Here is a 22,610-nt window from a genome sequence, read left to right on the forward strand (position 1 = left end):
CAAGGATAACTTCATATACCTACTGCTACATCTGATTCTGACTGTTAATCCCATATGGTCGTTGAAATAATCAGAACTCTTTGACTGCAAGTGACAGAAATCCAACCCAAATGAGTTTATGCCAAAAGGGAAAAGTATTACAACTGCAAAAAAGGAAAAGGGTGGCAAGCTTCTCTCTTTTGCTCTGTGTGTGTGCGGGTATGTGTTATCATCTCCGCGTCTCTCTGTGCTGAGGCTTGTTCTTCCCCATTATATATAGGACTTTTTCCTACAAGCCTGGGAATATAGCTGTAAGCAACCCCAGACTTATTTCCATGGCCAGAAAGCAAGAAAGCTTCCTATCTACCTCTAATTCAAGAGATGTTCAGAAGGAACTCTGATTTCCGTATCCCACGCCTGAGGTATAAAGATTTTCCATGACTGACAGCACTTAGATTTTGATGTGGCACATATTAATCTCAAATATTTCAACATGCTTTTAAAGTAGAAATCTATCTAAGTGATATCTAGATGATGATAATCTGTTTTAGAAAATGACATTATCATGGTAGTAGGAAAGATGAAAAAAAATTGACTAAAATCACACAGTTTGGATGAGGAAGGAGCTATTTAAAATACGCAAGAAGAAGGAGGAGGAGATACACTACCATGTATAAAATACATAGCTAGTGGGCTTCCCAGGTAGCTCAGTGGTAAAGAATCTTCTTCCAATGCAGGAGATGCAGGAGACTCGAGTTAGATCCCTGGGTCGGGAAGATCCCCTGGAGGAGGAAGTGGCAGCTCACTCCAGTATTCTTGCCTGGGAAATCCCGTCGACAGAGGAGCCTGTTAGCTACAGTCCATGGGGTCACAGAGTCAGACACGACTGAGAGCTAGTTGCAAAGACAGCTTTGTCGCAAAGAGTCAGACGCCACCAGGCAGGCAGTGTGAACACGAGTGGGCATGTACTGTACCACGTACAGAGAGCTCAGCTCCATTCTCCGTGGTGACCTGGAGGGCGGTTTGGGGTGGGTGGGAAGGGGGTTCAAGAGGGATGCACTTATGTATGCATCTAGCTGATTCACTTCGTCGTACAGAAGAAGTTAACACATCATTGTAAAGTAACTATACCCCAATTAAAAAGAAAAGAAGGGGCAGCTGAAGAGGGGAGTGGGGAAAAGGTCAGGACACGTAAAACCACCCAGTGAATGTCAGAAATCTGGACCAGTCTGCTACAATCATCCATCTGACACTTCAGATTTGCCTACCCAACTTACAGTTCACTGTTAAGTAATGGTGAAAAAAAGAAAGTCAAAGTGTTAGTCACTCAGTCGTGTCTGACTGTTTGTGACCCCATGGACTGTAGCCTGCCAGGCCCCTCTGTCCGTGGAATTCTCCAGGCCAGAATACTGGAGTGGGTAGCCTTTCCCTTCTCCAGAGTATCTTCCCAACCCAGGGATCAAACCCAGGTCTCCCGCACTGCAGACAGATTCTTTACCATCTGAGCCCCCAGGGAAGCCCAAGTAACCGTAGGTGTCTTAGCTTCACAATCCAAAGAAATAACTAAACTATGAGCAGTCAAGCGTGACCTAGTGACTGAACAACAGCTAGCAGTTTTATTTGAACTACAGATCAGAATTTTCTTTCTAACATATTTAAGTTAAAACGCTAAAAATATCAAGAATTATGATAGAAATAATAGGTAGACTTTACGTTTCAAATAAAATAACCCCTACATAAAGCTCTGTGCTCCCTCAGTACTTCTCAAATGTTAGAATTCTGTGCCTTCTGCCTTCTTTCACTTTATACCTTCAAAGAGGAAAATAGCTTCTCTCCTATTTGCCTTTAAGTTTCAAAACTTTGAGGTTTGAACAGCAGTTTTTCCAATACATGTTTTCACCTAGAATACAAATCTATAAAGTCTTTTCAGTGTTGTGGATCTGGACTTTGTCGTCTATGTCAGTCGTGGGAGGAATGCTTTTAGGGGATGAGAGGAAGATGTGCTTTATTTGAAAATGCACAAGAAGCCCCAAGTCAGCAAACAACATGTTCTGCCCTACGACCCTCTAACATGTCCCTCAACCTCTTATCCAGAGTGAGATCTCTCTTCCTCAAGCAGTATATCCAGTAGATGCTGTCCCAAGTCACCACAAAAATTGAAACAAGATAAATTAATTAATTTTAAAAAAATGGCACTCCCCTGATTTGAAGGCAATCCTTAGGAACCTTTGTGTGTGTGTGTGTGTGTGTGTGTGTGTGTGTGTGTGTGTGCTAAGTCCCTTCAGTCGTGTCTGACTCTTTGTGACCCCGTGGACTTTAGCCCACCAGGCTCCTCTGTCCATGGGGATTCTCCAGGCAAGAATACTGGAGAGGGGTGCCATGCCCTCCTCCAGGGGATCTTCCCAACCCAGGGGTTGAACCCTCATCTCTTATGTCTCCCACACTGGCAGGTGGGTTCTTTACCACTAATGCTACCTGGGAAACCCCCTAGGAACCTTAGTAGTTTCCATAAGCAATGTCAGCAGGAAAGAGGTAAAGACATTCCTTTTTCATAAACACCTGTTATCTCCTCCAGCACAAATTACCTCAATAAGGTTTATTCTTAAAATTTTTCTTATATGTAAAAATGTGTTCCTGAAATTTAAAATGTAAAGAGGACATTTCAAGAGATAAGTCCAGTTTTTTTCATTAGATATTATATCACAAGTATTTTTCATGCAACTAAATTTTTGAAAACATGGTTATATTGTCTGCAAACTACAATGCAGTCATATTAATGGGCCATAATTTACTTAATCACTAGTTAGTATATATTTCCATGTTTTTTCCTATTATAAATAAGACTATTAAATATCTATATCTATAAATCTTTTTCTACAGCATTTATTATTACTTTGAAATTAATCCCCAGAAATAGAACTACTGAATTAATAGGGATAAATCATTTTAAAACTCTTGGTACACATTGTCAAATTCCTTCTCAGCAAAACTACATTAATTTCCACTCTTCCTAGCAGAATCTGAGAGTGATCATTTCTTCTCATCTTCTCCATCAATAGTATCATCTTGTGAACAAATATTTTAAACACCAAATTTAAGCAAGTTTTCTAAAATAGAAATTTTAAATGAATTCATTGTTCACTCACCAGATGGCTTAATTTGCACTGTGACTAGCATCCAAGGCATCCAAGTAGCTGATGCTTCTTTTAAATGAAGACATTTTTACGGACAACCTACATGTCTATCATAAAAGGGATGGTTAAATAAATTTTGGTACATCTATACCATGGGATAATACATAAACAATAAAACAATTGAGGGACATCCATGTTTCTTTTTCTGTAAATTACAAACATTACTATATATGTATATATACTCCATATATACACGTGCGTGTGTGCTTAGTCACTCAATGGTGTCTGACTCTTTTGTGACCTCATGGACTGTAGCCCACCAGGCTCCTCTGTCCGTGGGATTTTCCAGGCAAGAGTACTGGAGTGGGTTGTCCTTTCCTTCTCCAGGGGATCTTCCCCACCCAGGGATGGAACTCCTGCATCTCGGGTGGATTTTTTACCGCTGAGCCACCAAGGAAGCCCCCACAAGCCAATACATGTCAGTAAAAGCTACTGAATGCCAGGATACAGTGTTCCCAAGGTGTAGGGAACTGGCATTTCCCAGAATTTGACAGTGAACCTGTAAAAAGCCTTAGCCTTTGAGCTATGAAAACTTGCATACTCTAAAGTAAAGGAAAACTTACCTTCACTTCTCCTAAAAACATGTCTACATGCTGTAAGGATTCGATTTATACCTTAATATTTCTTCTATTGATCAAAAAGTTAAGTGGGTATGCCCCAGGCTGGGTCCCTGGATTAGTTTAGAAGGTGCTTGGAGAAGGGAGCACTGTCTCCCTAGGCTTTTCCATTTCAAGGAGGAATGAACCCCTTACCTTGGGTACCTTTTTGTCACAAGAAACTAGAGGCAAGGAACTCTCAAACTCCTGGAGAGAGGCTATTTGCAAACCAAAGATCTATGGTCTCTTCTTTCAGGAGAGATTGGAGACAACTGCCTTTTCCTTTTATTAAAAAACTTCACATTTATTTTTAGATTATTGTTCATGTGGCTGCGCCGGGTCTTAGTTGAGGCACACAGGATCTTTGATCTTTGTTGTGGCATGTGGAATCTTTAGTTGTGAACTCTTAGTTGCATCATGTGGGGTCTAGTTCCCTGACCAGAGATCGAACCCAGGCCCCCTGCATTGGGAGTGTGGAATCTTAACCACCGGACCACCAGGGAAGTCCCTGCCTTCTTCTCTTTTGTAAGAAAAGAAAATTATTTTCTTCATTCCTCAACTATAGGGTATCCAGCTACTTGCATTAGACAGTTGACATGGCTCTAATCACACCATCCCATGAGCCAAAACTAGGGCAAAGAGGAGGCTAGCACATTTATTCATTTTTATTTTAGTCACTAAGTCATGTCCAACTCTTTGTGACCTCATGGACTGCAGCACACCAGGCTTCCCTGTCCTTCACCATCTCCCAGAGTTTGCTAAAACTCATGTCCATTGAGTCGGTGATGCCATTCAACCATCTCATCCTCTGTCATCCCCTTCTCCTCCTGTCTTCAATCTTTCCCAGCATTAGGGTCTATTCTAATGAATCAGTTCTTTGCATCAGATGGCCAAAGTATTGGAGCTTCAATATTCACTATGACATATTTAATAAAGAAAATGTGTCTCGTGTAGAACACCTCTTGTGCACAGTCAGCCTAAAATTAATAAACATGAATATTAAAACTCTAACACAAAGCCCACAAGAACTCAATGTGGCCATTACTTGTCTTCATCTGTGTATTTTGATCTTGTTGTCATTGTCTGTCCCTCATAGATGCCAGTGGTCAGTGCATTCATTTTCCCCAACCATCCTCTCCTCACTCCAGGTACTCATTTCTACCTTTCACAAGCCTCATTCATGTTTACTGTTTCGTATGTTGTCCCAATCATGACACATGGTCATTAAGCTATTGTTATTGTCATTTTCCAGAAGGGATCACTTTTCCATGATGATGCAGAACCTTTGGAATGTAATTATAGGCAGGTGAGATTGTACGTCAGCTGACTAGGAAGATCTGTGAAAGAGGCATGAAATCATAAATTCCCAGTCACACCTCCTTGTACTAGCTTGTAGCCATGAAAAAAAGATGCAGATGGTAGCAAAAGAACATGTAGGAGATGGAGTTTAGTGAGCTATGATGCCTTATCCATGCTCATTAGTCTTTTACTTAATATATTCATGGAAATTCTCACACCTACTTAACATATTCATGAAACTTCTAGTACTCACTTAAAATATTCATGAAGCTTGCTTATTTCAGTCCCATGATGGTCACAAAAGTTATTACAAATAGACAAGGTGGGAAAAATAATCTGAAACCGGAAGTGTGTCTGCCTCTCTCAATAGTATTAGCATCTGGCCAGGGGCAGAAACTGTATCTAATGAATTTTGACTTCTGCAAATATCTGATACTATACTTCACACAGAATGAAGTTTTACAAGATTAAATATTTGTTGAATCAAGTCATTTCCACTAGGGAAAAAAAGTGGGACTAATAGAGGATAAATTGTGAATTATGTCAATAAAAAAATTACTCTTTGCACAAAGGAAAGTTATCACAGTGTTGGTAAGTGTGTGGGGAAATAATTACAAACACATAGTTAGTGGCTGTATAAATTGGTTCATCCTCTCTGGAGGTCAATTGGAGAATATTTATTAAAATTTTATTATACCCACCATTTGACCCAGCAATTCAGCTTCTGCAAATCCAACCTACAAATAAATGTAAGCATATGCAAAAAATAATGTGCACAGATGTTTGCTGCATTATTTTTGAAAACAAAGAAAAAATAGCCTATAAGTCTATTAATAGTAAACAGATTAATAAGCTAAATAGGAAACTAAAAACAATATTACTTCCATTTATTTGGCATATCATGCAGCTATTACCATGCCATTGACATGAACCAAATGTAGAAGATTTATATGTATTGACATAGAAAGCTCTTCAAGATAAACTGGCATTTCACAGTCATCAAGACAGTATGGTACTGGCACAAAGACAGAAATATAGATCAATGGAACAGAATAGAAAGCCCAGAGATAAACCCACGAACCTATGGACACCTTATCTTTGACGAAGGAGGCAAGGATATACAATGGTAAAAAGACAATCTCTTTAACAAGTGGTGCTGGGAAAACTGGTCAACCACTTGTAAAAGAATGAAACTAGAACACTTTCTAACACCATACACAAAAATAAACTCAAAATGGATTAAAGATCTAAATGTAAGACCAGAAACTATAAAACTCCTAGAGGAGAACATAGGCAAAACACTCTCTGACATAAATCACAGCAAGATCTTCTATGACCCACCTCCCAGAATATTGGAAATAAGAGCAAAAATAACAAATGGGACCTAATGAAAATTAAAAGCTTTTGCACAACAAAGGAAACTATAAGTAAGGTGAAAAGACAGCACTCAGATTGGGAGAAAATAATAGCAAATGAGGAAACAGACAAAGGATTAATCTCAAAAATATACAAGCAACTCCTGAAGCTCAATTCCAGAAAAATAAATGACCCAATCAAAAAATGGGCCAAAGAACTAAACAGACATTTCTCCAAAGAAGACATACAGATGGCTAACAAACACATGAAAAGATGCTCCACATCGCTCATTATCAGAGAAATGCAAATCAAAACCACAATGAGGTACCATTACACGCCAGTCAGGATGGCTGCTATCCAAAAGTCTACAAGCAATAAATGCTGGAGAGGGTGTGGAGAAAAGGGAACCCTCTTACACTGTTGGTGGGAATGCAAACTAGTACAGCCACTATGGAAAACAGTGTGGAGATTTCTTAAAAAACTGGAAATAGAACTGCCATATGACCCAGCAATACCACTTCTGGGCATACACACTGAGGAATCCAGATCTGAAAGAGACACGTGCACCCCAATGTTCATCGCAGCACTGTTTATAATAGCCAGGACATGGAAGCAACCCAGATGCCCATCAGCAGATGAATGGATAAGGAAGCTGTGGTACATATACACCATGGAATATTACTCAGCCGTTAAAAAGAATTCATTTGAATCAGTTCTAATGAGATGGATGAAACTGGAGCCCATTATACAGAGTGAAGTAAGCCAGAAGGATAAACACTAATACAGTATACTAACGCACATATATGGAATTTAAAAAGATGGTGAAGTAAGCCAGAAAGATAAAGAACATTACAGTATACTAACACATATATACGGAATTTAGAAAGATGGTAACGATGGCCCTATATTCAGGGCAGAAGAAGAGACGCAGAAGTACAGAAAAGACTTTTGAACTCTGTGGGAGAAGGTGAGGGTGGGATGTTTCGAAAGAATAGCATGTATATTATCTATGGTGAAACAGATCACCAGCCCAGGTGGGATGCATGAGTCAAGTGCTCGGGCCTGGTGGGCTGGGAAGACCCAGAGGAATCGGGTGGAGAGGGAGGTGGGATGGGGGACCGGGATGGGGAATATGTGTAACTCTATGGCTGATTCATATCAATGTATGACAAAACCCACTGAAAAATTTAAAAAAATAAAATAAAATAAAATACATTCTTCTACAAAAAAAAAAAAAAAGATAAACTGGCATTTGTGGAAAGTTTGATTAGGATATAGAACAAGAGATATAGAATAATATGTGTCTCTTACTGTGTAAAAGTAAACAGAAAGAGATAGCCCAAACATTTCCTGAAAGAATACACAAAAGACAGTTGATAGTAGTTAAGGATCTAGATGACAGAGACCAACACTATTCTCCACTCACTGTTGGAATTTGTGTTCTTTGTATTGTTCTATCATAACTAAGAAGCTAAGAACAGAAGAAGAAATAAGTTATAGAATTACAATGGTAGAAGCGGCATTAGCGGTCACTGGCACAGAAAGAAGTGATAAATAAGTTGCTCAAGGGCACGCAGCTGTTTACGAAAGGCAGAACTTCAACCTGGCCCAGGTCCTCGGAATCCTAGTTCGGATCCCTAACTAAATTTCTCTAACAATGTGCATAGTAGCTGGCTTCTCAGGTGGCACAAAAGGTAAAGAGCTTGCCTGCCAATGCACGAGATGTGAGAGATGCAGGTTCCACTACTGAGTGAGGAAGATCCCCTGGAGGAGGGGATGGCAACCCGCTCCAGTATTCTTGCCTAGAGAACCCTCATGGACAGAGGAGCCTGGGGGCTACAGGTCCGAGGGCCGCAAAGAGTCAGACACACTGAATCAACTTAGCATGCACACACGCTTACAAGGTGATATTTAAAAGCCAGCTTCTTGGGACTTCCCTGGTGGTCCAGTGGCTAGGAATCCTCACTGGGTTGGATTCCAACCTGTTTACCCAGCTCCCAGATTCTTCTTTTTGATACTATCAAGACTTCTATTCTACTCCTTACGCCTATGAATATGCTGAGAGAACTTGATTCAAAGTTTTGTTAATTATTATGAGAGGGTTTCCCTAGTGGCTCGGTGGTAAAGAATCCACCTGTAAAGCAGGAGACTCGGGGTTCAATCCCTGGGTCAGGAAGATCCCCTGGAAAAGGAAATGGCAACCCACTTCAGTATTCTTGCTGAGAAATCCCATGGGCAGAGAAGCCTGGCAGACTTCAGTCCATGGGGTCACAAAAGAGTTGGACACGACTTAGCGACAAAACAATTGTTATGATAACTTGTCAATTAGCTATTACCAGCGAATCAGTAGTATTATTCTTTTATATATTGGCATCCCACTCAAAAAGCATACATTTCCTTGCCCAACTGTAGCATCTAGCTCTTTCACTACCATGCCCTCTTTCATCTGCAATTTCTGAGCCAGAATCTTCTTTCATAGCATTGCTTGCCAACATTCAAGCCCTGGCTCTCTGCAGAAAAATAAATCCTAAAAACACTTCAGATTCCAAATCTGATTCTGTCTGTCCATAGTTACTTCTCCTCTTTTAGAAGGTATTGCAAAAATCACAAAGTAAAAAGCTTAGTGCTATAAGCTAATTACTGTACATCTGCCACTGTCTTACTATATTCAGCAACTTACACTTACAACTCAATTCATTTATAATTGGGCTCCACATAGCTCCCGGTGATAGCTATTTTAGTTTCAAGACTTAAAATTCAACTCAACAGTTATGTTCATCATCAACATTATGAAAATGTCCGGCTCCAACTATACATCCTAACAAAGAGCCAGGGGGAGCCAAGGTTTTGGCTTCTCGAACCTACATTTTTCTGTTTCTCATCTTTGGGGTTAGAATCATGCTGTATATATATCTTAGGTTTATTTCCATGAAGATATTTAAAAGATAAAAATATTTCTAAATGGTTACATTTATGTTTTGCCTAGCATATATATCTCTTATCCTAAAGAAAGAGATAAATAATGAATTTCTCATGAAAGTTGCATAATTATCTCATTTGTTTTATTGAGATGTAATTAACATACTATGCACAATACATATGTACAGGGTAAAATTTAATACATTTTGTCATATATGCACATACCTGTGAAACCATCACCACAGTCAAAATAAGCATATTCATTACCCACAGTGAACTCAATGCACCTTTGTAATCTTACCATTACATGGTAGAATGTAATCTACCATTCTCCGTTTCAGGCAATCACTGATCTGCTTTCTGTCTCTAGTGTGAGATTAGACTGCATTATTTAGAATTTTTATAAATGGAATCACACACTGTGTACCCTTCTTTCACTCAGCTTAATTATTTTGGTTTCATCCATGTTATTATGCATATAAATAGTAGTAATAACACAAATAAAGCTTCTTTGAATAGTTATGTATAAATCTGTGTATGGATGTATGCCATTATTTCTCTTGAGTGGAATGAGTGAATTATGGTAGTCCTATGTACAGCTTTTTGTTATATATTTTACATCACCACCAGCCACAGCTGGTGAGTAGAAGTGTGAGTCCCAGTTACCCCACACTCTTGCCAACATTTGATATGACCAGGCTTTTTCATTTTAGCCATTCTAAATGGCAAGCTGTGTTAACTCACTGTAGTTTTCATTTGGCTTTCCCTAAGCACCAACAACTTTGATGATATTTTCATATGTTTATTTATTATCTGTATATCTTCTTTGGGAAACTGCTAAAGTTTTTACCCATTTTTGTTGTTGTTGTTGTTGTTGTTGTTACCTCATTTGTCCTATCATTGTTGAGTGTTGAATGTCCTTTACACATTCTGGGTAAAATTCCTTTATTAGATCTATGATTTGCAAATGTCTTTTTCCAATCTATGGCTAGTCTTTTCAAAACTGTGTCTTGCAAGAAAGCAAGGTTGGTTTAATCAAAAGAGAGAGAAGAGAGAAGATAAGTTATCTGCATTATGGATCCCACAGCCATAGAATAATGAGGATATATTATGAGCAATTTTATGCAAACTAATTTGACTGCTTAGGTAAATGGATAAATTTCTTAAAAACACAACTTGCCAAACTAAAACAAGAAAAAATAGAAAATCTTAATAACTGTATTAATACACAATACTTTTACAGTTCAGAAAATATCTTCTTCCCAACTCATTTTATTAGGTTAATGTGAACCTGATAAAAAATTTTGAGGATTTTTAAAAAAATACCTCATTACACCAAAATTGTAAAAGACACATGTTCTCCAATGTTCATTACCACCCTACTTGCAATAGCCAGAACATGGAAGCAACCCAGAAGTCCATCAACAGACAAATGGATAAAGAAGCTGTGGTACATATACACAATGGAATTCTATTCAGCCATACAAAGGAACACATTTAAGTCAGTTCAAATGAGAGGGACGAACCTAGAGCCTATTGTACAGAGTGAAGTAAGTCAGAAAGAGAAACAAATATTGCATATTGAAGCATACATATGGAATCTAGAAAGATGGCACTGATGGATTTATTTTCAGGGCAGCAATGGAGAGTCAGACATAGAGAACACACCTATGGACACAGCGGAAGGGGAGGAGGGTGAGGATGAGACGTAGGAGAGAGTAACACGGCAATCTACAAAACGCTTGTAAAATAGAGAGCCAACGGGAATTTGCCGTACGACTCCGGGAACTCAAACAGGGGCTCTGTGACAATCTAGAAGGTGGGGTGGGGAGGGAGATGGGAAGGAGGTTTAGGACGGAGGGGACATGGGTGTACCCATGGCTGATTCTTGTTGGTGTGAGACAGGAAACCACAAAATTCTGTAAAGCAATTATCCTTCAATTAAAAAAAGAAATAAACTGGCAAAAATAAAAAATCCCTCATTAATATAGGCACAAAAATTCTGAGCAATATAATGGTGAATGAAATCTAGCAATATACAAAAAGAGCAATATATCATGGCCAAGTGAGACTTACCCTGCAAGTTTGGACAGAGATTACAGAAAGATGCTAAAGAAGTCAGATAAATTTAGGAAAAATTAATTTTATTCATGAATTGGAAGAGTCAATATTACAAAATTGCTGAGTCTGTCCAGTTTCATCTAGTCAAAATTCCAGCATTCATAGATAAATTGAGTTAAGACACCAAACAAACAGAAAAAAGGAAAAAAATATGATCACAGTAATAGGTGCAGAAAAAACACTCGACATAAATCAACATTCATTCATATTAGAGTATCGTTCAGCAAAGAAAAGATAGAGGAATATTTTTTCAATTTGATAAAGAATATCTAAAGAAATTATCCAACTAACATCACACTTAATGATGCAATCTTAAATGTCATTCTACAATTGGGAATAGGACTTGTTGGTCCATTTTCAGCATTTCTACTGAACATTGTCCTAGAGATTGTAGCCATTACAATAAGTCAAGATAAAAAGATAAAGGTATGAAGATTGAAAGTGAAAGTCACTCAGTCGTGTCCAACTCTATATGACCTCATGGACTATACAGTCCATGGAATCCTCCAGGCCAGCATACTGGAGTGAGTAGCCTTTCCCTTCTCCAGGAGATCTTCCCAACCAGGGATCAAACCCAGGTATCCCACATTGCAGGTGCATTCTTTACCAGCTGAACCACAAAGGAAGCCCAAGAATATTGGAGTGAGTAGTCTTTCCCTTCTCCAGGAGATCTTCCCAACCAGGGATCAAACCCAGGTATCCCACATTGCAGGAGGATTCTTTACTAGCTGAGCCACAAGGGAAGCCCAAGAATACTGGAGTGAGTAGCCTATCCCTTCTCCAAGTATAAGTAAAACTGTATTTATAATAGAAAATATGATTCCTTACAGGGGAACACCATAGCTACCCTACCTAAAACCTACTGCTAATGATAAGAAAATTTAGCAAAGACACAAGAATCAAGTTCAATATCCAAACATCAATTACATTTATATAGTAGGAAAAATAACTGAAAATGAAAATTAAAAAACAATACCACTTACAATAGCATTAAAAAATATAAAATATTTTGGAATATATTTGACAAAAATGTGTCAGATCTCTATACTGTAGAGTATAAAACATTACAGACATATGCTACAGAAGACAAATAAATTTAGGAAAAATTGATTTTATTCATGAATAGGAAGATTCAATATTATGTAGTTGCCAAGTCTGCCCAAATTCATCTAGTCAAAATCTCAGCAGGCATGGCAAGACTAACATTTCTAAATGTTATCTAGAAATACAAAAGACTTTGAATAGACAAAACAATTTTGAAAATGAGCAAGGATGGAATAATTATACAACCTGATTTCAAGATTTACTGTAAAGCTACAGTAATCAAGTCAGTGTGGCTTATGTGAAGAGCACACAGGTAGATCAAAGAAGACAGACCAAAGGTAGATTCACACATATACAATTAATTTACTTTCAACAATACTTCCAAGGTATTTTCATAGGAAAATTACATTCTTTTTAACAAATCTTACTGGAAAACCTAGATATCAACATAATACAAACTGATCCTTTAGCTCACATAATATGCAAATATTTATTCAAGATGAATCACAGATCTAAGCATAAAAGGTAAAACTATAAAACTGCTAGAGAAAGATGATGGAAAACATCTCCATATCATTAGTGAAAGGCAAGTTACCTAAGATGTACAAAGTATCAGTTATGAAAGAAAAACTTGGTAAACTGAATTTCATCCAAATTCAAAACATCTGTTCATTAAAATACACTATTAAGATAATGAAAGATAAGTCACAGATTGGGGGAAAAAACCTTAATACATATATTAAACAAAAAGTGGAATTCAGAATATGTAAAGAACTCCTATAATTTAATATTTTGAAAGACAAATTAAAGAGTGGGCAAAAGATTCAAGCAGGCATTTCTCAAAGAAGATATATGACTGTACCAGAAAGACATGAAAAGATATTTAGCATCATTAGTTATAAGGGAAATACACATTGAAACCACAATGACATACCACTTTACAGTCACTAGAATAATTAAAAAGATCAACAGTGCAAAATATTGGTGAGGATATGGAGCCACTGTAACTCTCCTAGGCTGCTTGCTGGTGGGAATGCAAAAGAGATGCAATCCCTTTATAAAACAATTTTGTTAATCATACACTTACCATATGACCTAGCGATTCTAGTTGCTGCTGCTGCTAAGTCGCTTCAGTCGTGTCCGACTCTGTGCGACTCCATAGACGGCAGCCCACCAGGCTCCCCTGTCCCTGGGATTCTCCAGGCAAGAACACTGGAGTGGGTTGCCATTTCCTTCTCCAGTGCATGAAAGTGAAAAGTGAAAGTGAAGTCACTCAGCCGTATCCGACTCGTAGCAACCCCATGGACTGCAGCCTACCAGGTTCCTCTGTCCAAGGGATTCTCCAGGCAAGAACACTGGGGTAGGTTGCCATTGCCTTCCCAGAGAGATTCTAGGTATTTACCCCAAAGAAATGAAAATGTGTGTTCACACAAAGTATGATAATGTTCACAGAAACTTTGTTCATAATAGCCCCAAATTAGAAAATATCCAAAACATCAATAGGTAAATTAATTTTAGAGCATGGTAAATTCATGCAGTGGACAGTGTAATAAAACAAAAGCAAAATAACCCCCATGGCATCATGAATGAATCTCACAAACATTATGGTGAGTGAACAAAGCTAGACACAAAAAGTGACTACATGATTTCAGTTACATCAAATTCTAGAACAGGCAAAACTAAGCTATGTTAGTAGAAATCAGAACCTCCTTTGAGGGGAGAAAGAGTAGAGGGTGGGGTGATTGAGTGCACAGAAGACTTTCCTAGGTGATAAAAATCTTGTTTGGGGTGGTGGCTGCACCAAAGTATTCATTTGTGAAAACTCACTTAACTGTGTACTTAAGATCTGGGCACATCATGTATGTAAATCATATCTCAGACACATTTTTAAGGGTGCCAATCTATGGGTAGATAGAAGGGCGTTTTAGACAGGAGGACAGCTTTTGCAAAGGCTCAGAAGAGGAAAAAAAAATACTGCAAAGTGGTTTATAAATTACTTGGATGTTTAATGGCCAATTTTAATCCTCTATACCTCTGTGTTTTAATCCTTTCTAGTCTGCCCCTATGAATTATACACTCAACAGAGGCTCTCTGCAGGCTCACCATATATCTATATGGTATGGGATAGCATAAATGTTTAGGGGTTGGGCTCTGGAACCATGAAGCGTGGATTCAAATTCCAGCAACATCTCCCCTCTAGTTAAGTAGCTGTGAAAGTTTGCAAATATTTGATCTCTCAATATCTCTATTTTCATTTCTCTAAACTGGAGATGATGAGAGTACTTCCCTTCTAAATTTGCAGGGATTACATGAGTTAATACATGCAAAATATTTAGTGCCCATCATATAAAAAATATTAATTAATACTGATGAAGAGGCTCTGCCTCTCTTACTCACCATCACTTCCTGATACTTAGTAGGTTCACAACTGATATTTACTAGTTGGCAATAAGAAGAAAAGAGGTCTGATTGTTGGATCTAGAAAATAAAGAAGGGAGATGCACCAACTGACCAACGCTCTTCCGCAGCCCCTGGGCTAGCAAAGGATCTGTTTCTAGATCTGGCATTTTGCCTGCAGATGGAAGCTCCTCAACACCCCTAGTAGCACATTGACTGGAATCTGGCCTTTTGTGCAACTACAGAAGTAGAGCTAGTTCATCCTAAGGCCCATGCAGAAAATAGAGGGACAAGTAAGTTTAACCTCAGCAAATTTATCAGGCTCACCCAACAACATTGAATAATACTTGGAAATGAAAACATGTTCCTGTACAAATCTCATTGACTATGACAAAATTATTTTTAGTTATTTATTCAAAATAATATAGCATAAATCACACACTCAATGTGGCCTCTACCTCTTCCGGGCTTCCCTGGTAGTTCAGACAGTAAAGAATCTGCCTGCAATGCAGGAGATCCAGGCTCGGTCCCAGGGTCAGGAAGATCCACTGGAGAAGGAAATGGCAACCCACTCCAGTATCCTTGTCTGGAGAATCCCATGGACAGGGAAGCCTGGCAAGCTACAGTCCACGGGGTCACAAAGAGTTGGACACAACTTTGCAACTAAACTACCACCAATACTACCTCTCCTCTTAGATAATAGGGTTAATCATAAACAGTATTTTCCAAGAAAATTCTCCATGTGTATAAGTTGACCCATGGGCTCATCATAAGCCGTCTAACCATTGTGCTAGCCTGCTTCTCAGAGCCTGATCCCAAGGGAACTCAGAAACTCCGTCATAATCTAAAATTCACTAACCTATTCAAATCACCTGTCTGCAGGAATGGAAAATTCAGACTCAGAGAGGGGAAGAATTTTGTCCAAGGCCACACAGGTTGAATTGTTCATTCAACCAACAGAGATGTCAAGTAGACATATGTAGAGTAACAACTACAGTAAGTCCCCTACTTATGGATGCATTCTGTTCCAAGAGCATGTTCATAAGGCCAGTCTGTTCCTAAGTCCAACAAAGTTAGCCTAGGTACCCAACTAACACAATTGGATAACACTAACTAACTAGTTAACTAATTGGCTAACTAACACTATATTGTAGATCACAATAAACTGTGAAAAATTCTGAAAGAGATGGGAATACCAGACCACCTGACCTGCCTCTTGAGAAACATATATGTAGGTCAGGAAGCAATGGTTAGAACTGGACATGGAACAACAGACTGGTTCCAAATAAGAAAAGGAGCACGTCAAGGCTGTATATTGTCACCACGCTTATTTAACTTATATGCAGAGTACATCATGAGAAATGCTGGGCTGGAGGAAGCACAAGTTGGAACCAAGATTGCTGGGAGAAATATCAATAACCTCAGATATGTAGATGACACCACTCATATGGCAGAAAGTGAAGATGAACTAAAAAGCCTCTCAATGAAAGTGAATGAGGAGAGTGAAAAAGTTGGCTTAAAGCTCAACATTCAGAAAACTAAGATCATGGCATCCGGTCCCATCACTTCATGGCAAAGAGATGGGGAAATGGTAGAAACAGTTTCAGATTTTATTTTTCTGGGCTCCAAAATCACTGCAGATGGTGATTGCAGCCATGAAATTAAAAGACGCTTCCTCCTTGGAAGGAAAGTTATGACCAACCTAGATAGCATATTAAAAAGCAGAGACATTACTTTGCCAACAAAGGTCCATCTAGTCAAGGCTATGGTTTTTCCAGTGGTCATGTATGGATGTGAGAGTTGGACTGTGAAGAAAGCTGAGTGCCAAAAAATTGATGATTTTGAACTGTGGTGTTGGAGAAGACTCTTGAGAGTCCCTTGGACTGCAAGGAGATCCAACCAGTCCATCCTAAAGGAGATCAGTCCTGGGTGTTCATTGGAAGGACTGATGCGGAAGCTAAAACTCCAATACTTTGACCACGTCATGTGAAGAGTTGACTCATTGGAAAAGACCCTGAGATGCTGGGAGGGATTTAGGGCAGGAGGAGAAGGGGACGACAGAGGATGAGATGGCTGGATGGCATCACCGACTTGATGGACATGAGTTTGAGTAAACTCCGGGAGTTGGTGATGGACAGGGAGGCCTGGGGTGCTGTGATTCATGGGGTCGCAAAGAGTCAGAGATGACTGAGCGACTGGACTAAACTGATCTGAACTGAACACTATATAGTGAAGTACTGTAGTAGGTTTGTAACGCTTTCACACAAGTAATGCATAAAAAAACAAGCAATCGAAAAAACATAAAGAAACCATTTTTAATCTTATGGCACTGTACCTTGAAAAGTACAGTAGCAGGTACAGCATCTGGCTTATAGGGTCTGGCATCAAGTGAATAGGCAAGAAGAGTTACCAGTTGGAGGCGGTGGGAGATGGGAGAGTTGAAGGATCGTCAGCAACAGAGATGGAGGGCAAGCTGCAATTTCGCTTGTGCCTGACCTTGATGGAACCTGTTTGCATCTTTGAAAGTCCACAACTTGAAGGTCTATATGTAGAGGACTTAGTGTATATGCCTTGTATTGGACACACTCTGGAGCCCCAGGAAACAAGAACTGGTCAGAGTCTAAGGTGCCAGCCTTCCTCCTTGGGCACGCTGCCTCCTTCTCACAGTGACTCAAAGGAAGAAAAGCGGAAAGGGTGTCTCTGAGAGAAGACGAGGAGGAGTTTGAAGTGGATTAAACTGAAGATAATTTGGTAAACTCCCTAAGTCATTTTTATGATGTGCTGCCTGGGATTTACTAACCCTTATGTGTCCTTGGGTGGCTAATGGATGTTTTGTCCTCCCATGGGGTTGGGGGACTCAGTTAATGTAATAGAATTTTATATCTAATAAGTGAAATGAAAGTTGCAAAACAAATGGATGGAATGGAAGTGGGTGGGCTGAGCTGGAATGGGATAGGATGGACTGGGGGAGCAGAGGAAGGAACTCCATTACCCTGAATTGAAATGAAATCACATAAAATCCCATCTGTGGGGAGTGAGCAGGAAGCTGTGTTCATCCATCCACACTCTCACTTCTCCTTTTGTGGCAAAAACACCAGGAGGCCAGCAGACATCTGTGGTGAGAGATGGCTTCACACACCATGTTGGCCTCTCAGCCTAAAGTAATAGCCCATGGGGTCCACGAGTCCCGACCAGAGAGTTGGACTAAGTCCTAGACCTCTAATGTGTCCAAACTAACACAGACAAGGACACTAGATACAGGGAAGGAGAAAGGCGCTTTGCTGGGCCTCCATGGTGGTACACGGCTCGTCTAGTTGGGGGCCTGCAGGACCTAAGTTCCCTGACCAGGGATCGAACCCACATCCCCTGCATTGGATGGTGGATTCTTAACCACTGGACCACCAGGGAAGTCCCCCATGCTGAGCTTTTATAAAGTCTCACCCACAGAAACACAAATTAGCATCAGACTTTCAGCCTCCTTTCCACGTGCCAAAGAAAGTTTCTGAGCACTTTCCGAAGGCAGCAAGTACGTGGATGAACACAATATTCTTTACTTGAAGAAAATAGACCAGCCAATTCTCCACATCCTGAAGAGAGAGAGTGTGGAAAAATGGTCTTAGGGTGGAGTCTGGGACCTGGTCCAATTTCGTCTGGAACTAAGACTGAGGACAGCACCACTGCTTGTATCTGTGCCAGGATCTCTGAAAACCTGGAACCTGAGGCTGTGGTTCATCGTTATCTCAGCGAGCACCACACTCACTTCCAAATCTGCAGGATCTTCTTGCTGCGTCTTTGAAGAAGCTCCGAGTGGGGAAATCACGTCCATCTACACGGAGGCAGAAGGGCAGCCCGCCAGGGCATAGTGATTGGAGTCAAGGCTGCTTCAGACAGAAGACCACTTTGCTTCCGCTGCAGTTCCTCATATCAGAAGATTTCAGATCCTTTGTGATTGAGAGTCCTCAGAGCAAAATGTGTGGTGGGCCCAGGTTTCACCACCCTCCTTTCAACCTCTGTGTTCATGGGCAGCTCACTCACGGCCTGATCCACCTGTCTCGTTTTGGGCTCAGTACCTTCTCCATAAATCTCAATAAATCCTGTGCCTACCCTGTTCTCCCTAATTTGCCTAACCACTAATCCCCAGGTCATGATATAGGGGGAATACATATTAATGTCCTTGTGCCTCTTCTTCACATGGCAAAAGAAAATCAGTCCCTGCAATGCTGTAGCATCACCTGCTGGAAAGCTCTACAATGGAAGAGGATGACTCTGTTAATGGCTTGACTTTAGGTTGGTGGTTTTCTGTGGGAACAAAATAGGGCAGCAAATTGGAGGACTGGGCTTCTACTCACAACTGCACATTGACAACTTAGAGGCTGTTGAAGCCATTCTCTGTAACCTGTTAGATGCTACACTGTCATTCAGTCATTGGACAAAGCTGCTAAACGACTGCCTTCATGTAACAGGAACTGTCCTGGACGCGGGGGAGGGAGGTGATACAGACATCCAGCACACAGAGTGGCATGTGGGAGCTCTTCCTCGCGCGGCAGAGCCTTTTATGGCTATTACATTCACTGTTATTGTCATCTCTGCTCATGGCCTTCCCTCTTCTTAGGCCAAGGGTTATTTTCATCTGAGGCTGACAACAGTGACCTTTTCAACACTGAACATTATGTGAGGTGGGCTTCCCAGGTGGTGTTACTGGTAAAGAACCCGCCTGCCAATGCAGGAGACATGATGAGACATGGGTTCCATCCCTGGGTCTGGAAGATCGCCTGGAGGAGGGCATGGCAACCCACTCCAGTATTCTTGCCTGGATATTCCCATGGAGAGAGGAGTCTGGCTGGCTACAGTCCAGAGGGTTGTAAAGAGTCGGACACGTCTGAAGTGACTTAGCATGCACACAAGCGTTATGTTTGAAAGACCCTGATGCTGGGAAAGATTGAAGGTGGGAGGAGAAGGGGACGAAAGAGGATGAGATGGTTGGATGGCATCACCGACTGAATGGGCATGAATTTGAGTAAACTCCAGGAGTTGGTGACGGACAGGGAGGCCTGGCGTGCTGCCGTCCATGGGGTCACAAAGAGTCAGACATGACTGAGTGACTGAAATGAACTGAACTGAACTGAAGCACTATGTTAGGTGAGATACTTCCTTCTAGAGTCAGTGAATCATTCAGAGGATGGTTTTCAGGTCTTACAGAGAGTCACGGAGAAACTGCTTATTTGGAGCATGACTGCAGTCCATCAGAATCAAGCTAAGGAGATCTTTTTTACACCTATCTAGGGCTTTCTTCCCTGGGATTTGCTAACTCCCCTCAGGTTCACAAGTTATCTTTTCTATTGCCTCCCTGACCTTTGACTCCAGTAAACTGAGAAGCAACAACATATTGGAAAATGGAGTCTTTCTTGTCAAAGTAAATCAGGTCAAGAGAGTGCAAAAAGCAAAAGAACCCTGAAAGTAATGAGAAAGCATGAATGCCTTTTGTCATCTTTGCCAGTTATCACCAACCCAATGTCCACCTCCCACATGTCAAACTTTTCTTCCAAATGACACAAAGACTCCACCTAGCTGCTTTCAGTCTCTGTTGGCAGCTTTCATGGAGGTTTTTGGCTCCTGTTGATGCACACCAGAGCTCAAAAGTCCTATCCACCGTGGCAAAGCTGCAAAGACCACTTGGCGATGTCAACAAGTCAGTCTTCAGGTGAGGCCCAACCTGTGGTCCCACCTGCTGCTTTCCTGCTTAACAGAGCTGGTCCTGAGTGACAGTGGGAAGTAAAACATGGTTGCAAGTGATCTACCTTCTTCTAGCAAAGTAGACCCTGCGGGTATCGTCTCAAATTTTGGGGAAAGTAAAGAAAAATGGCTACAGGTCTTTTGACAATCCCACCATCAGAGATGGGATCTGTGTCCTCTTCCCTTGAATCTGGACAAGTTTGTGACTTACTTGTAACCAACAGAATGGGATTAGAACAGAGGCTTGGAGACTTCTGAGGCTCAGTCAGCAGAGGTGACACTGCCTTGTTCACTGGGACGCTCACACTTGGATCCCTGGGATTTCACAGAAGATGCGCAACTCCCCTGGGGTGGCCATAGTGTTAGCAAGTCCAGGCCACTGGGAGAAGCCACACATGGGTTTTCTGGTCCACAGCACCAGCTGAGGTCCAAGCTGGTAGCTGCCATCAACTGCCAGATGTGGAGGTAAAGATGCCTTCTTACTAATCCAGTCCCAGACATAAACTCCCCCTAGCTGTTTAGGGGTGAGACAAGGCATTCCCACAGTGCTTCATCTGGAATTTCTGACCTACAGACTCCATGGGCGTAATATTAATAAAATGATTGTTTTCAACTACATTTGCATTAATTTGTTAGCAGCAAGAGAAACCCTTTATTTACAAAGCAAAAACAGACTAACAGGTTTTGAAAACAAACCTGGGATTACCGAAGGGAAAAACGTGATGGGGGGGATGGGAGGTGGGGTTCATGCTAAGTCACTTCATTCCTGTCCAACTCTTTGTGACCCCATGGACCATAGCCCACCAGGCTCCTCTGTCCATGGGATTTGCCAGGCAAGAATACTGGAGTGGGCTGCCATGTCCTCCTCCAGGGGATCTTCCCAACCCAGGAATCAAACCTGCATCTCTTATGTCCCCTGCATTGGCAGACAAATTCTTCACCTCTAGTGCCACCTGGGAAGCCCAAATTAGGAGCTTGGGATTAACATACACACTGTACTTTATATAAGATAGCCAACAAGGACCTACTGTGTAGCACAGGAAACTCTGCTCAATATTCTGTAAAAACCGACATGGGTAAGAATCTAAAAAAGAGTGAATATATGTAAAAATTGTATCTCTTTACTGTATGCCTGAAACTAACACAACATTGTAAATCAATTATACTCCAATATTTTTTTTTTTTATAAAGAGCACCTAGGACAAACAGTGTATATAAGATTTAAAGTCAGACAAGCCTGCATGTAAGTTCTAGCTCTACCCTACTACACCGAGTTTGTGAGTACTCAACCTCTCTGGGCCTGTTTCTGGTCTGTAAAGTACTGACAATAAAACTCCTAATAGAGTTTTTGTGAGGAATTAGTGAAAGTGTATGGAAATTATATTCCTCCCACGAGTGTATGTACTCATTTCCCTCGGCTACCCTTCCTTCCTCTCAGATATGACAAGCGAACCGTTCATCAACCATTGCTGTCAAAGGTGCTAATGAAACTAATGCATTATCTTTCATCTGAAACCTAATTCATTATATAAATAAAAAACAGTTGAAGGCCATGTTTCCTCAGAAGAGAACTAAAAAGGAAAAGGGTTTCTTCCTCTTCCTGACTGATTGACAGGAGGGACTTTCAATCAGTATTGAGATTTGAACCATGATTCTAATTAGAAGCCTGCTGAAAGCCAGTTTCGTATGGACTCTACCAGACTGCAGTGCTTCTCAAAGTTCAGTGAACCCGGGAATCAACTGGGGATCTAGTTAAAATGCTGATTTCAGTTCTGTGGCTCCATGTGAAGCCTGAGATCCGGTCTTCCTAACGACACCCCAGGTGCTGACCTACCACCAAGGCTTTGAGAGCAGGGTCCTAAATGACTGTCTGAAAGGCTAGTGTTGACTATTCCATACGTTACTCCACCCCCTCCCATTCTGCAATAATTCATTCTCACCTTCTCTCCAACTAGCATGACTTGAGGTTGCC

Source organism: Muntiacus reevesi, chromosome 5, assembly GCF_963930625.1.
Source record: "Muntiacus reevesi chromosome 5, mMunRee1.1, whole genome shotgun sequence".
NCBI classification, from domain to species: domain Eukaryota; kingdom Metazoa; phylum Chordata; class Mammalia; order Artiodactyla; family Cervidae; genus Muntiacus; species Muntiacus reevesi.